Raw genomic sequence first — 16,044 nt, 5'->3', positions numbered from 1 at the left:
ACACAGCAGGGGTTATTCTTCCACCATCTTCCTCTTGATAATTAACATCCGAGTGTGGTTCAGCAGAGGGAGCCTGTGAGCAAGCTGTGTCCAAAACGCAGAACTGGTTCTGCCCCGTGCTGCTCCGGGAGGATGTTCTTTATATTTTTTCCTGTCATGAGAACTATGTCTGTGATGAGTTACATCTTCTGTCGTGTGTGGTTTGGTGGATAATGGGTGTAGTCAGAGGTTTCTGAAATGCATGTGAGATTTTACTGCAGTGGTGGGACTGGCCTGTTCACGTAAATCAACTCTAAAGATAGAAAAGCGTGGCACGCATCTCACTGCTGGTACTAGGATAAGTTTGCTGATACTACCAAAGGAAGATCTTAAACCAATAGGCTTAGAAAGCTGAGTTAAAATAAAAATTTTATGTGGGAACACTTAAATGGGAAAAGTGTTGATCAAAATAGTTTATAGCAGCATGTGGTGTGCCCAAATCTGCAAACCAAGATTTGGACCCAGGATTGTGGTTTGAGAGAACACTGAAAAGGAACTAGTGCTTCAGTCGTTCCCCTCTGGGAATGGGGAAGTTGTAACAAAAGAATAACCAGGCATTTAGATTCAATGGTATTTTCTATAATTGCTGATTACTCTGACACATTCCTCATTTGTGTATCAGAAGACATGACATGTTACTTGGAACCATTAACTTTGTTTATAGAATGGAGAGGCTTTGTCTCCCAGTGTGCTGCCAGGAAGTTATTTGGTAAGACCTTGGTTGTCTTAATAGGTTCTGGTATGGAGACACTGTCTCACGTGCTGCCCTTGCCTCCCTTACCGCAGTCCTGTCACTTGTCTGACCTGGTGGTGACCAGCAACACAGCCCTGTGAGGTGGGGAGGGAGAGGAGTGAATATTTTTGTGCTCATTTAGATGCCTGAACTGAGTCATTGTGGGACCAGATGAATGTTGGTGTTAGCACAAAGGGGCGTGGGAGCAGGTCTGCTTCTGGGGGCTGAGCTGGTGAGGCAGATTTGAACACCAAATCGTGCCTTTGCACAAACAGCTCCTCAGGCTTTGCTGCAGAAAATGGAGACAGCAAAAGCTTCATCTTTCCTAAGGAAAGGCAGCCAGTGGACAGCTGTGATTTGTCTCGCATCACCTCTAAAGTATTTTCCTTGAGTACTGTGAAACCTGGTTTTTTTCTGAAATTCTCTGGGGTGGGGGATGGAAAAGAGGAAAAACAGGGACTGTCCAGTTGACCAACCCAGAAACAAAGTGAATATTCAGAAAGGTTTTTTGATCTAGAGAATACAGTCCACTACCTGAAAAATACTTCCAGCACATAAAGAGCTTTTGTGTGTTCTCGCTGTCCCGCAGCTTTTCTCATTCTGAGCATGTAAACAGTTCTGCAGTCCTGGCTCGCTGAGTCATTGCTTTTCACTGAGCATCCCCCACAGAAGAAGCCAGAGACATCCAAAGCCTCACTCACCCAATCAAAAGTGCAGGAGATGTGCAGGTCCAAAAATAGTGACAGACTCAACCACAGCAGTACTTCATTAGCATCAACTCTGCTCTTTGCTTCAGCTGCCTAATAAAGTGACATGTAATTATAATAAAGCATCCTTTTGAGAGGAAAGACAGAGGGATGTTTGCCTTCCCGGGGAATTGGTAATAAGATGCAATGCCGTCTTATCTCCAGGCACCTATTTTTTTACCTAGTAGCTGCCTCTGGGAAATGACCTGGTGGATTCAGCCCAGCCCAGCCAGGCTGTGTCCCAGCTGCCGTGCTGGCCGGCAGCCTCAGGGCGGCAGACACCAGCCTTGCTTCTGGGACGAGGAGCTTCCACAGAAATTCAGGCTTGTTTTGCAAGACCAAGTCCTTTGCAGTGCCAGGTTTGTAGAGAACAGTATCTTTGGCATTTCAGGTGTTACACACTTAGTTTTAACATTAAGAGAAGATGCTATGGCTGGAGTGTGAAGGTGCTTTTACAGGACACCCACATGGACTATTTTGGCCAGGTGTTGAGGGGAATGGCCAAATGTCCAGTGAACAGCTGGACAGTTCATCTGTGCTATAAGGTACTTATAGGATGTGCCTCGTGACACAGGGACAGCTGAACCTTTATTCTTCAGTGTACTTCCACCTGACCCCTGCCCTTCCTCTCCTTGTAGCTCACAGAACTGTTGCCACTGGTACACCCAGCCCCACTTCTGCAGAAAATCACTCTGGATCTCCCCACAAATTCAACAAAGAGAATTTGGGGACAGTTTCTTTGTCTTCACCACCTGGAAGAAGCTCTGCTTTAGCCTCACAGAAAATGCAGGCAAGATCAACTGATAAACCATTCATAGAGAAGAGCTGGCTTTTAGGTAGCCTTCCTCTAGCAAGCGCTAGGTAACTCCTTCCACTCTACTCCAAATGCTGATTCCCATCTCATTTTGAATGATCCAAGCATTAGAAACCCCATCCAAATGGATGTTACTGACAGAATTTGCTCCAGGTTCTCTGTACATTCTTGTTTCTTGTCTTCCAGTGAAGAGGGCTTCCTGGTCTCTCCTTATTAAAATAAACTGGTTTTTAAGATCAAAACTATTTGATCTTAACAGTTTTCTAACCAGCACTTACAACTCCAGTGAACGATTACACAGCTCAGTTTGAAACTGGACAGCAGAGCTGCCCTGTCCCTGGCTCCCTGTGAAGCCTGTGTTACTGAGGTCTCCTAAAGTTCCTGTAGAATAAGAGATCACACCAGTTTCCTGTGCTATTTAGGACACTAAGCAGCTGTTACTCTGGTGCAAGATGGACACAGGGACAGCTTAGTCTAAGAGGTTTAGAGCAACACAGGAGCATCATGTAAACTCCATTTTCTTCCATCATTGCTGTCCTGAAGTAGCAGGCCACATAAATGATGAGCATAGAGTATTAACAGCTCCTGCTTCTATTGTGATTTGGAGACAGCACCTGAAGTTCCCAGTGACTTGTGTGGGCACGTGAGGATGCAAGAAAAGGGGAATATTTACCTGTCAATTTCTCTTCTCCAGTTCTCCATTCCAGTCTGCAGTAGGCACTCAACACCTCATTTTTTGAGCAATTAGAGCAATTAAATCCATATATTTATAAGGATCTTATTCATAATAGTTCTCACTATTTTTTTCCCCTCTTTGTTCAGGAAGCCACTAATTGAACAACGTGAGCTGGTTCCACTGGCTGAAGTCAACATTTGCACTGAGTCACGCCAGGTTGGTCTGTCCTGGCTGTGTGTGGAATTTCACATGCTTTGCCAATAAGCAACCGTGACATTTCTTACATGTTAAGTTCTTACGTGTAAGTTCACTGTTTCTTTGTTGTTTGGTTTTTATTTTAGATCAGACCAGGTTTGACCCTTTTGCAGATGAAGAGTCAAAAAACATTTTTGTCAGCTGACTGCCTGTTTTGGCTCATTTTAGCCTGTTTTTTCCCCCCATTATTTCAGTGTTTATCTTTCTAGTGGAAATGACTTTACATGATAGATTTTACACACTGCCAGCAACTTTGATGATCTAACCATGGTTCACACTATACCAGACATAAATACTTATTAGCAGGAATAATGATAAGGAGAGAGAAAGCATGGTAGTCAAAATATTACTTGAGATTAAACAATTATTTTTTTTCCCAACTCTATTGAATTTCTCTGTGATCCTGAGCAAATAACTTAATTTCATTGTGGCCAGTGTTCACATACCTGCAGAACAGCAGTAATACTTTCTCATATCAGGTCTCAAGAAGTGTTTTAAACTTCTGCAGACGTACAATTTATGACAATGCTCTAAAGTACATAAAGGAATAAAAAGTCTATAGTTAGATGACGCTGTGGAGGGAACCTGAGCCATTATTCTAATCTGCCCCTACTGAGATCATAACAACATTTAATACCAAAAAAGGAAAACACTGTGTGGTGCTGGAGTCTGGCACAGGTGGTGTGAAGAATAAATGTTTTCATATTCCTACTTATCAGTTGTAATGTCATTTTTTGCAGAACTCAGTCCATTATATTTATACAGGATAGTACAGCTAGAAGATTCTCTGGTGAGGTTCTTGTTTCTACATTTTGCCCCATTAGCAGCTCCTAGCACTTTGCCTGCAGATTTTTTTTTAATTATGATCATAAACAACTTCTCATACTTGACATACACTGAGCACACATTGGCCTCCTGACACCCAGCAGAGGCAAAAGCTGCCATTATAACACCAAGAAATTGTACACAGAGGTAAAATGATTTATCCAGTCCACTAGAGCAAGTCAGTGGGATGCAGAGAACCACACCAAGTAACACTAGGAAAAGCTTTACACCTCATGAAGAAAATAGAAGACTAAACCAGAAGCAATTACATCTTCAGCTCTTTTGTCAGTCTACTTGATCTAGATCTTTTTCACTTGCTTGACAGATACACTTAGGATGTAATTGTTTTTAAAATTAAGGCTTTCAGATATCACCATGTGCTATCCATGGTATCCTATTGTTCAAAATGCCCATTTTCACATGAGGAAATAATATACAGAGATAAAATGTACAAAACCAGACCTAGACAGGAAACTTCTGCCCTTGATAGACAAAGGAGGAAGGTTATTTTTCAGAGCAAGGAAATGTGAAGGCCCTAAAAAGAATTATGCACCCTCAAAATGTTTCCCTGGAGATGTTTAATGTAGATCAATGTTCAAATTACTGCTAAAAGGGGACGAAGATCTGTTCCACAGAATTTCATAGAAATGGGTGGGTAGCCATAACTGTTCCTTAAAATAAGCACAAAAAAATAAACAAAAGCCCCTCTAGAACTGGAGAACTGCAACAGCAGCAACTATTACTCAAATGACAGGCACATGGCAGAGCCTCTGTACATTGCATGTTATCCGCTTGGCTTCCCCCTGGACTGACACAGAAAAGGCAAAAGGCATTTGAAATCTAGGGCTTTGTGTTTGTGTGAGGGAAATAAACCAATGCACACACTAGGGCCAGAGAGGGAGAAAAAGGAAAACCACATTTTGAGACTGCTGATGCAAGAGAACTTTTTTCTTTTTTCTTTTTTTTTAAATACAGGCTTTGGTCAAAGCACCGTGCACAAAAATCTGTGGTTTGCTTAACCCAGCACTCTAGGGAAGAAGAATTTTTCATGCTTTGTAGATATCAGGACTTCATCAGAGCAATGTCTAGCATCCTCATGCAACTAACACAGGCAACCCATGAATCTCCAAACTGACTAACTACTTGAATTAAAAAAAAACAAAACAACAAACCACCATAAATGCAAATAACATCACAAATTATGTGTCTTGGGCTTACTTGAAATAACAGCTGATTTCACAAGTACCTGAGGAGGGTGTCTCAGTGTGAGCCAGTCAGTGCAGCTGTCTCCTGGGGATTTATGAGAACACTCATTAGAATTTCTATCCCCCTTCCCATCCTGTCACCCCAAGATGCAACTTTTCATGTCATTCCATTGGCCACTGTGCCGAGCCTGGGGAGACTGGATAATCAAATATAAGAAATGGCTTTTTTATGTGTTTGCCTTGCACAACAAATAGCCGTATGACAACAACCTGAGAATGAAGGAATGAGCACAACACCCCTAACATGGTCACTGTTGCAAGTGAAAGATGAGGCTGATGCTGTCTGTTTGTGAACCAAGCACCTAATGAAGGCAGGGATGCTGGTGTAGACCTCCAAACAGTGAGGTAACTTTGGGTGACTGACAGACGGCTCTGCTCTTGGTTCTTCCATTGATTGATTACTCATGGAGTTATTTTAGTTGCAGGGCAATTAACTGTTCTTCATGGTTTATCTGCAGGCTACTTGTGATGTTGTTCTTTTTGAAGAAATGCTGCTATGTTGTTAAGCATAAAGTCAAGGTTTATAAAATAATTTCAGAAAAGACTGACTTCTACCTGTCAAGACCAGGGTTTTCTTAGCACTTGTCTTTCCACTGCAGCATTCATAAACTCAACTCTACAATATGACAAACAAATAAACTGTCCTACCTGCAGCAGCATGAAAAGATTTCTGACCATCCTGGCTTCATCTGAGGGTCAGTTCATCACAGGTCTGTAGAATGATGAATTATTTGGCCTTTCCTGCCTCATGCCATCTGGCTGTATGGAACAGAGGGAAAAACAGGTGAGTCATAGTGAGCATGAGAAGACTGCACTGAGATCAGCAACATTCCTTCACTGACAAAACCACAGTGGGCATACATATCCTTTTTTGTTTGTCTCCCTTGTTTTTCTATTCCATCGACTGTTCACTTGCTGTGACTTTATTGCATAATAGTTCTTACTCTTCCTTTAAAAGTAGATTACTGGCTGGAAATTTTAGGAAAGTGATACTGGAAAGAACAGAAGAAACACTGCAGGAAAGAAGGGAAGGAGAGGTAGGCAGTTTGGGAAGTGCACCTTTGGAGATGTGGGCACTTAGAACTGCAAAGTGACATCACACAGAGAGCAAAATTGTCCTCCCCAGAGGAAAAGGCATTCCAATCTGCACTGCATGGTTTCAGTTCTCAATTAGTGGCTTTCAGTTTTCCTTTTGTTTTGAATGCCTGCCACCACTGAAGAGAAAATCAGCACAGACCAGAGATTCACTGACCTGGCTTCCTTTTCTTAGGAAAAAGGGTAGTTAGCGCTGCAATGCCTGTGAAAACCTGCTAATTAAGACTTCACAGGATATTGGAACTGATTTGTGAGTTTCAACTAAAAGACAAAGATAGCAAAAGTTCAAAAGTAACGTCATTTAAAATCCTGCTTTGACTCTTTTCTTTCATGTCCTGTTCTTTCAGACTCCCTAGTCACTGTTCCCTTGCCTGCAACACCCTCACAAGTTACCCTTACACAGAGATGTGCTGATGAAAGTTAAGTCATTTTTGCATGAATAACACGTCATGAGTTGTGGGGTTTATTCCTAATATTGCTAACTCAGCATGGGTGACTGAATAGATGTTTTTGTCAGGACCTGAATACCTTTATCTTCTATAAAGACCCAGCTCCAGCCTTTTGTAGCAAACAGCTGTCTCAGGCTTTTAATTCTAGATGACACCTACAAAAACATGGTTGATGGACTCAAGCTGGCAAAATTCTGCTTCTTGCCATCTTTGAGCAATTCCCCCTTCATTCCCTCAATCACTCCTTCTCCCTGTGGACAAGCTATCACATGACATTCCCAAAGCACCTCCTTTTTTGGGTCTTTTTCCTTCCTTCTGCTTTCTCTCTGCCATGGGTATGGAAATTACTTTAAACAAAGCACAGAAAATAGCAAATGGACTATAAAAAACATCTAATCCTGCTAAGGCCCCACCAGGCCCAACAGATACTTGCCTAGTGCATTGCCAAGCCCTCCATGAGCAGAGATCTGCAGCAGGCAACCCAGTGTCCTGCTGGACACACCAAACCAGCGCCAAATGTTGCCTGATGCCTGCCACGTAGTTCCCCAGCTGCAGTTTAAACCCATGGCTTTTTGTCCAGTCAACAGCAGCTTCTTCTCTCTCTGCTTCAGCATTTCACACATTCGTTACCACGTGTCCTCTCTGCCTTCTTCTCCCAAGACTGAACATCCAAAATCCTTTCCAGCTTTCCTCATAGGTGGTGTTTTCAAGATGCCTGATTGCTCTCATCAAGACTTTCCTCAGCACATCCATGAGCTTCCTGAAATACGATCATCAGTTCCAAATGCAGCTATCCAGGCAGTGCTTCATGTTGAGCTTTTCAGCAGTTCTGTTCTGTGTCTGTAAAACATCACAGTAAGATTTTGCTTTAGAATGAAGCTCACAGCTGCTACAGAATTACAGGCAATAAGAAAAAATAAGTAGTATAGACAAATTCTTGCCAGTCATAATCCTGCTTTCCACCCACTTACCTAGTCATAAATTTCATTTTACTGAGTTTATTATATACATTTTAAACTCTCCATGTTGAAATATTTCTAACCTTACTGCATCATGGATTTAGGCTGAGCTACATGAATGAAATTAAACTAGCCTAATGCTTATAAGTTTTTCTAGATAGTTTGACTTCCTGGTACTCTGAAAAGCCATGAAAACTTTTTATTTCTTTTACTTCTAGAGTCTTTCTTGTAGCAAATCAAGACTTTTATTAACAGTAAATGAAAAAGCCAAGATGCACCCATTTCAATTTCTGTATTAGTTCTGCTTTGTCACAGAGGCAAAAGTATCCTTATTTGTGGAGAGCAGCTCCCCACTTGGAATAGTTTGAAATCTGGTTGGGGTAGGCTGATTGCTACTGCAGCAGAAAAACACTAAAGCTTGATATAAATATTTAGACATGAGATAAACAGATAGGATGGGATATTCATGTAAGAAATATAAGTTACAGAATGCCCATAGCAGTTAATTCCTATGTTTCTTGACCTGACCCCTACAGTTCATGGGAAATACATCTTTCCACTCACATGCAAAGAATATGAGCACACCAGCCTCCCTACCCTTTCTTTTGACTTTTCATGTACTTCCAGTTATCAGTTCAGTCCAGTTCAATGAGGCATCATTGACAACATTAAAATTAAAAGAAAAAAAAAAAAAAGAAAAAAAGGCAAAAAAAGTGGCAAGACTGTCTAGTGTCTGACAGAATCAGGGTGATTCAGGCCGGGTAGGTGCCTTCACAAGTTGGTACACTTAATTCATGGCTTTCTACCAGTGCAGACCAGCCATCCCAAGGTAAGACTGCAAGAAAAACATTGTACTGGGAAGCTTTTCCTGGGAATCCTTATTTATGCTTCTGATGGGATGACTGGGATGTAAAAAGGTAGTAAAATGTATGTACTATAATGAAAAAATCTCCTTTGTTGCCAGTAATGATATAAATAAGATTATGGATAAAATATAAACTCCTGTAGATGTCACAATATTTTCTGCAACACTAAACAGATCATTCCTCAGCCAGTTTTGGTGATAGTGGAGATGTCTAGGATAGGTACAGCTGGCAGAATGTTTGCCAGTAATTGAAATCAACTTCTCCTGTGAAGGAGTCACATTTAACAAAACGTCATTTTCTAGTGTTAGAAGAGATATTAGGAGTTTTCATTTCAATATTAATTTTGTTCATCATCAACATTTTGAAGAAATTGTATCAAATAAAAATAAATTCAAACAACACAACATATGGATTAAATAAAACTCTTACATAACATAAAGTAAAACTAGAATGAAAAGAGAAGTAAGTTAAATGTCCTGGAATGTATTTTTTTCCCCTGAAGTGTTACATTGCAAATGTGAAAAGTTCGTATTTTTATTCTGATTGGGATTAAACAATTTTTGTAAATATTCTATAATAATTACTAAGTTCTGCCCAGTTCTCAGACAACTTTAAGACAATGTCTGTGTGGGGTCACCTTGCTGGGGAGAGAGAACTCATTTCTCCCAGGGATTTAAGTTATGCAAAATACAACTCTTGTTCATTACAGCTCTTGTCCAACATTAAGTGATATGAACCTAGTCTTGCCCTCACACCGCGAGGTTAGTCATCTAGTTAACCAGCTGGCTAGTTAACCAGGGGCTGATTTCCCAAGGCAGGGTGTTGGTGGCCACAGGGAGCCCTTCCCCTCCTCAGCACCTGCAGGCACAAGGTGTGACGCTTCCCGCCTTGTGCCGCAGCTGCAATCCTCACGTTTCCATCAGGCTTTGGTGACAGGAACGTCCTTATCCTCCCCCGGGAAGGCTGATGGCAGGTTTGACAACATGCTTCAATCAGTGCTGAATGAACATTTCAGGGAGTCTGATGAATCAGACACAAACCTGCAGATCACCACACCCATCTCCTGGAGGAGTGAACATCCTGCTTCCCGGCTGTGCTTCGGGGCCCTGGGACAGCAGCTGGATCCAGAGGTGAATACACCTCCATTGCTGCAGGAAGTACTGAGGGTGGCTTCACCTGGGAATCCCCCTTAAAATACAAGCATGAAGTGTTCAGACTATTTCATATAAAAGAAGACAACAGATTTAATTGAAAGAGGAGAGGGCTTTAACATGTTCAATAATCCCTTTTCAGTTTTTAACAATCAGAGGTTTAAAATTATGACACAGGGCTGTGACCCCAAGTGGAACTTATACTGCTTTTACTACAACTAAAGCTGTGGGCTTTTAACAAATATAGCAAAAAAATGGACATTTTAGATGTCTGCCTTGGAACAAAGGACATATTTGAGAGATGAGGTGATGCTCCTAGAAGAAAAAACAAAAGTCTGTATGTTCTGTGCTTAGTAACTGGAATTCTTCCTTGGTATTAATGAGTAGTTCTCAAACACAGAGGTTTGCAGAATTAGCATTTCAACCAATTTACTTGGAAAAATATAGAAAATTATTGAAATACAGATATAGAAACTCAAACTATGTACTAACACTGTAATAGAAAATCAGCTTATGACCCTCTTTCTTTCCAAGAGTTTTAAGTAAAACTTTATGTAAAATATGGGATGAAAGCTAGAGATAGTTCTGATGGAAGATTTATTTGGGAATTGTGTCTCAGACCCAGCCCCATCTCTCTGCTGACCACTTCCAGCAGCACGATGGCACTGCCAAGCAGCTCTCTTTTACAAGAGGAAGAAAACATTGCAGGTCTCACAGCATTCACTGGTCCAAAATAATACAATTTCTGTAACTCATTTGCAAGAACTAATCTTAAAATCCTCAGATCACAGCCACACTATAAGGGATTTTGTCAATCTAACATTAAAAACCCTGAGAAACTCTTTATAAAGTGGAGCTCGCAATAATTTTTGTGAATTATATAAATCCACCTTGTTACATTTATATTTTTAAAATATTGATCAGAATATTGTAACATACTTTGGCTCATTTATTTTTTTCCTCATTTTACTGCACCAGTTTTCAGGAAGATTGAATTTTAAAACAGTACAGAGTAGCTGTATTTAAAACCTACCTATTTTTGGATATTAATAATGAGTCTTCTGAGACATTAGAGATTCAGAAATTCAGGACAACTACTCAGGGTTCTGTTCAGCTCCTAACCAGTCTTCCTCACTGATGGGCAGCATTTAAATACTTCCCTCCGTAACAGGCTACTTGTGTTTAATTCTTGAATAAGAAAATGAGATATGAGATTAGCAAGAGTAATGCTAAGTGCCAGTTTGCTTTGTTTCTGCCTCTGAAATACCACAAGCAGAATTTAAGTGTAAGTTTTTATTTCTTTTACAAGCCCAGTGTGAGTCAACAATATCATACAGCTGCAGAGAAAGCAAAGATGATACTGAGACACAATAGGAGTTGACACAGGAATCTGTTCAAACCTTTTCACACTGATAAGCCTTCATCTAAAGCATCGGCAAGTCAAGAGAGATGTGGACAAGTTGGAGGAAATCCCAACAAAAAGAATGATCAGACTTGTAGAGTACATGGCCTAGAGAGAAGGTTTGAAAGGATGGGTATTACTTAGTGAAGAGATGATGGAGAGGAGTTGTGGTCACAGCCTTCACATTGAAAAAGGCTGCACAGAAGAAGGAAATAAACTGTCCCCTGTGCCTACAACAGCTTAAAAAAAAAAAAAAAAAAAAAAAAAAAAGACTTAAATTACAGTAAAAGAAGTCCAATTAAGCATTAGGTAACTCCCTGGCTGTAATGGCAATTCAACAATGGAAGAGAGAGCAGGTAGAGTCTCCACCACTGCGCATTAGCTGTGTAGCAGGTAGTGCAGTTACAGCTTGGGTCACTGCACTGGATTAGGTTGCCTCAAAGAAAACATTCCAGTATTGTTATTATCCTACAATTTACCCTTGTTTCACGTCCAATTTAGCTAAGGCTATGTTTGCAAGGCAGGTGATTCATACTCATGTTGCCTGTAATAAAATTGTCCTTATTCATTTTAATAAATGTATCTTTTCATTTGTTCTTCCTTCCTCAAGCCTATCTTGCCATCAGTCACAGCTTTCTTTGGAGATTATTGGTAATACATCAAAATGAGAAAAACATTAACATTTTTCCTTTGCAATTAAAATACATTCATGAAGTTTGAAATTATTTTATTTCACTGTCTAGTTTCTTCTTTCTCCTCTGTCAAATACTGTCTTTTTCCACTTCAACCTTTTCTAAGTTTTAATTGGAAAAAAAAATGAAGAAACTGTACCTTTTAATCCCAGTTAGTTTGCCAAGAAATGCCAGTATTCCTTGCATCATGGCCTTATTAATGATGGCGTTTGGGCTCTCTAAATAACATGTACTAGGCAGAGAAGCCAGGATTCAGGGTATGGAAATTTGCTTATTGGAGACCACATAAAAATATAAACTATTTCTTCTATTGCACACATTTCCTAGTGACATAATGGTCATTAAAACCAAAACTGCCAGCTCTACATGAATAGAAAGATGTACAGATGTAGGCTGAAGAGGATTTCCACCATATGTTACAGCTGTTAGTATACAATTAAACTGGAGGGTAAGACAACATTCCTTTAAATTCCACCACATCATTGGCAAATGGTCAACCTGAAGCACAAATAGTGAATTTCCAGCTCACGAGACTCAATTTTTGCCCACAGATCCTGAGCATCCTCTGGTAACTCTCAGCACCCGCGATGTACTGAGAAAGCACAAGTGCACACTGAGCAGCAGGAGCAGGGAGCTGCACACCAGGGAGCTCGTTCCAGAATGCTGCCACCAGAGGCAGGCGCGACTCAACCCCAGCAGCCGACACCCAGCTGCTCGAAAAGAATTCAAGCAAGAGGTTTTATTGCTTTGGCTTGATGATTTGTGCCACAAAGTTATTCTAGTCTGGTTTTCAAGTCACACCACCTCCCACAATGTCGCACAAGGCTTCTTTGTAGTTACTGCAGTTAATCTCTGAATGCTGCATTGAAGTTACAGAGGCTGACCATTTCTGGTGACGTGCAGGATAAAAATATTTTTCTTCATTATATTATACAACATCTTGTGCAGCAGATGCCAGGCAAACTGCATTATATTTGCTGAATTCATTACAGAGCCTTAATATTGAAAATTTCATGTAGAAAGCTATGTTACCTTCCCATGCCATGTAAGCCTGTAGGTTGTACAACATACTGTTAATTCCTGAGTGGTGGAGACCTAAAATAATTTAGTAAATCTTAAATTTACTAGTAAGTATTATATTTACCTGCAGTGAGGCAGAACAGGTCTCATTTCTCAGTTTCATAGTATTAGATTAATTCAATAACTGATTTTTAACTTGAAATCGTCAAATCAATATAATTCAGAAGACCTCCAAATAAGCAACTCTAAAAGGGTAAACATCCCCTCTGTTCAGCTTGGGATGTCTTCACACAACAACAGCTAAAAAGTATTTCTGAAACATCTGCACAATTTCCAGTGCACAGTTAAGTGGCCTGCTTTTTACTCTGGGCAGCTCAGGTTACTTACCACACAAAAACACATGTATCAGCATTTGTCTGTGAGAAATTGCTCACTAAACCCCTGTCAAATGACAAAGCACAGCTTCTGGCAGGTATATAATTTAGCCAGGCACCTCTTTCTGGCTTAGCATGGTATGAACACACCCAGAGTCACACGTACCTCTGTTCTAGCTCTGAGTCAGCCCCTTATTCTAATACAGGGCCTTGGGTTGTATTTCAGAGCAATTAGTGGATTGAATCGACAGCTATATCAAACCCTGATTCTCCACCTGGGAGCTACTGTGACAACCATATTCCTCTGGGATAAAGCAGTCCAGAGAGCCCTGGAAAGAGCACATGAAAGCTGGAGACAAAGAATTTTCAGCCTGGGGGTTACCCAGAGTATGAAACAGTCCTTTGGAGAAGAACAGATACGTCCAAAACTCAGCCACCTCTAGAAAACACTGCAAATCCTTTCTGTCGACAGGCCTTCCTGGAAAGAGTGTTCCTTGTGGAGTAAACAGTATATTCTACTCCTGTCTCTGCTATTTGTATTGATTTTGTGGAAGATACTCAACCAGTACCATGATAGTACTACAAAATCTAAAGGCAGAATTTTTTTCAGTGTTACTCCCACTAAAATGTATACACATTATGTGTTTATCTTCCTCTATTCCTGTCTCATGTGAATGAAGGAAAACAATGTAAAACTCCTACTCTGATAGCAAAACACCACCAGTCACTATCTTGCAATGATTGCAATATGTGACTAATCGAACTCCGCAGCCTTCCCATTCCTCTGAGGAGACCTTGTGAGCACAGCTTATCTCAACTGCCAGAACTCAGCTGCCACATCCCACCTGCCATAAAATCCTCAAATCTCAGCATTCCCTCTCTTCTGAGCACAAGCAGGGCTCCCGTGGGAGGATCAGGGTGGGTTTCATATCTATGGATGTGTCCATCTGCAACCTTTGTTCTCGCTGTCATGTCTTGACCAAAAATAACAGATGTCCATGAACAGTGTCTCCCTCACAAAAAAACTTTGCTACCAACTTTCCATACTCTCTATTAAAAAATGACACTCTCTAGTGCAGAGGCAAGTATTATCTATTTCTATTTAAAAAAAAACACAAACAAAACCCAATAAACCAAAACCAAACACAAGCCTGGAGACTTCTCTCCAATACATATCCTACCAAAGACAGTGTACTGAACTTTCACACAGACCTGTAAACAACCACTCGTATGAACTTACCTGAACCCTGTGTTGTCTGAACTGGCCTCAGTGACAAAGAACACAATTGTGTGAATGCTCATCCTGCTGAATCAGTGATATGAAGGTGCTTTGCGTGGGCTGTGCATTGAGAGGTGTTCCATTACATGGGAAAAATGCTTCTTCCCAACCAGATATAATAGGGCATAGAGCATTTGCAGTAGATACCATTTTACTACAGCTTTGAATAACCTTTTCCTCCAGTACCACAGCACATTTGTTACAATGCACTAATATATTAGATAATTTAATCTGATCAAACAGGTAAATAAATCTGTGGCGTTCCACCTCTGTTCTGTTGTGCAGAGTCACTGTTTCATGAAAAGCAGCCACTTACCATGGGAATCCCCACAGTAATTATAACTAAAAATATTTGACATTTATCATCATATCTTTCTCATTAATGTGATTGGTCTCAGAAGCACGTACTTTGCTCAGCAATCAGGTACATCTGCCTGTGACACTTCGTGCCTCTCTGAACAGGCCCATGTGGAGGTCTGAGGCAACTGAATGTCAAATTAGACTAATGGGAAATGGAGAAGGTGACACGATGGTGCCCAGAAGAGAGGCACTGAGAGAAGGAAGGGTCGAATTTCGTTTGGATCTCCTTTATCCAAACATAAAATGTATGGGGAACCTTGTACTACACACCCTCTGGCACCCTCATTACGTAGCTAATCTGGAGGCACGGATTTGAAGGGACATACCTGCTTGCTCACAAGTCCTTCGGGAAAAGGCTCCCTGAGAGGTGACAGGATTCCTTCGAGGAGGTGATGGTGGGACAGGCAGTGGAGGGGAAGGGAGAGAGGGAGGCCATACTGGAAGGATGAGGCAGACAAAAAAAGGGTGACCAGAGGTGCAAGGAGGGGAGAAACTACCCTGTGGGGAATGCGAGGCGTTAAGAGGGATCAGGCCTTGAGGGAAAAGGCCACCTTCAGAGGGGCCCTGACTAACCCAAAAGCTGAGGCTGAAGAGGGGAACTCTGAGGGGAACGGCCTCACCCTCGGGGTAAGGCCCTGAGGGAGCAGGTGTCGGCCGAGGGGCTGAGGAAAGGGGCCTTTCGGGTGGAGGGAGGAGGGGAGGGGCGGCGGGGAGCGGCCCGGGGTGGGGCCCGGGATTGAGGGGAGCGGGAAGGAGGGGAGCGGGAAGGAGGCGCTGAGGCGATCCCCGCCCGGGCGGAGCGCGGCGCTGCGGGGCGCGGCGGGCGGGAGCCGCCCTCGGGGCGGTTGCCGCGGGGCGGTTGCCCGGGGGCGGTTCCCGGGGGGCGGTTCCCGGGGCGGGGGGCGGCACCGAGGAGCCGCGGGGGAGGCGGCGGCGGGCGGAGCCCCGCGGAGCCCCGCGGGGCCGGGAGGGGGGAGGGGGTATTGTTCCCCGCGCGGTGCATGCCGGGCCCGCCTCAGCCCCCAACATGGCGTCGCGCTGTCA

The sequence above is a fragment of the Apus apus genome, chromosome 16 (assembly GCF_020740795.1).
Source record: "Apus apus isolate bApuApu2 chromosome 16, bApuApu2.pri.cur, whole genome shotgun sequence".
NCBI classification, from domain to species: domain Eukaryota; kingdom Metazoa; phylum Chordata; class Aves; order Apodiformes; family Apodidae; genus Apus; species Apus apus.
The sequence above is the reverse complement of the archived record's forward strand: the minus strand, read 5'-3'. Positions refer to the sequence as shown.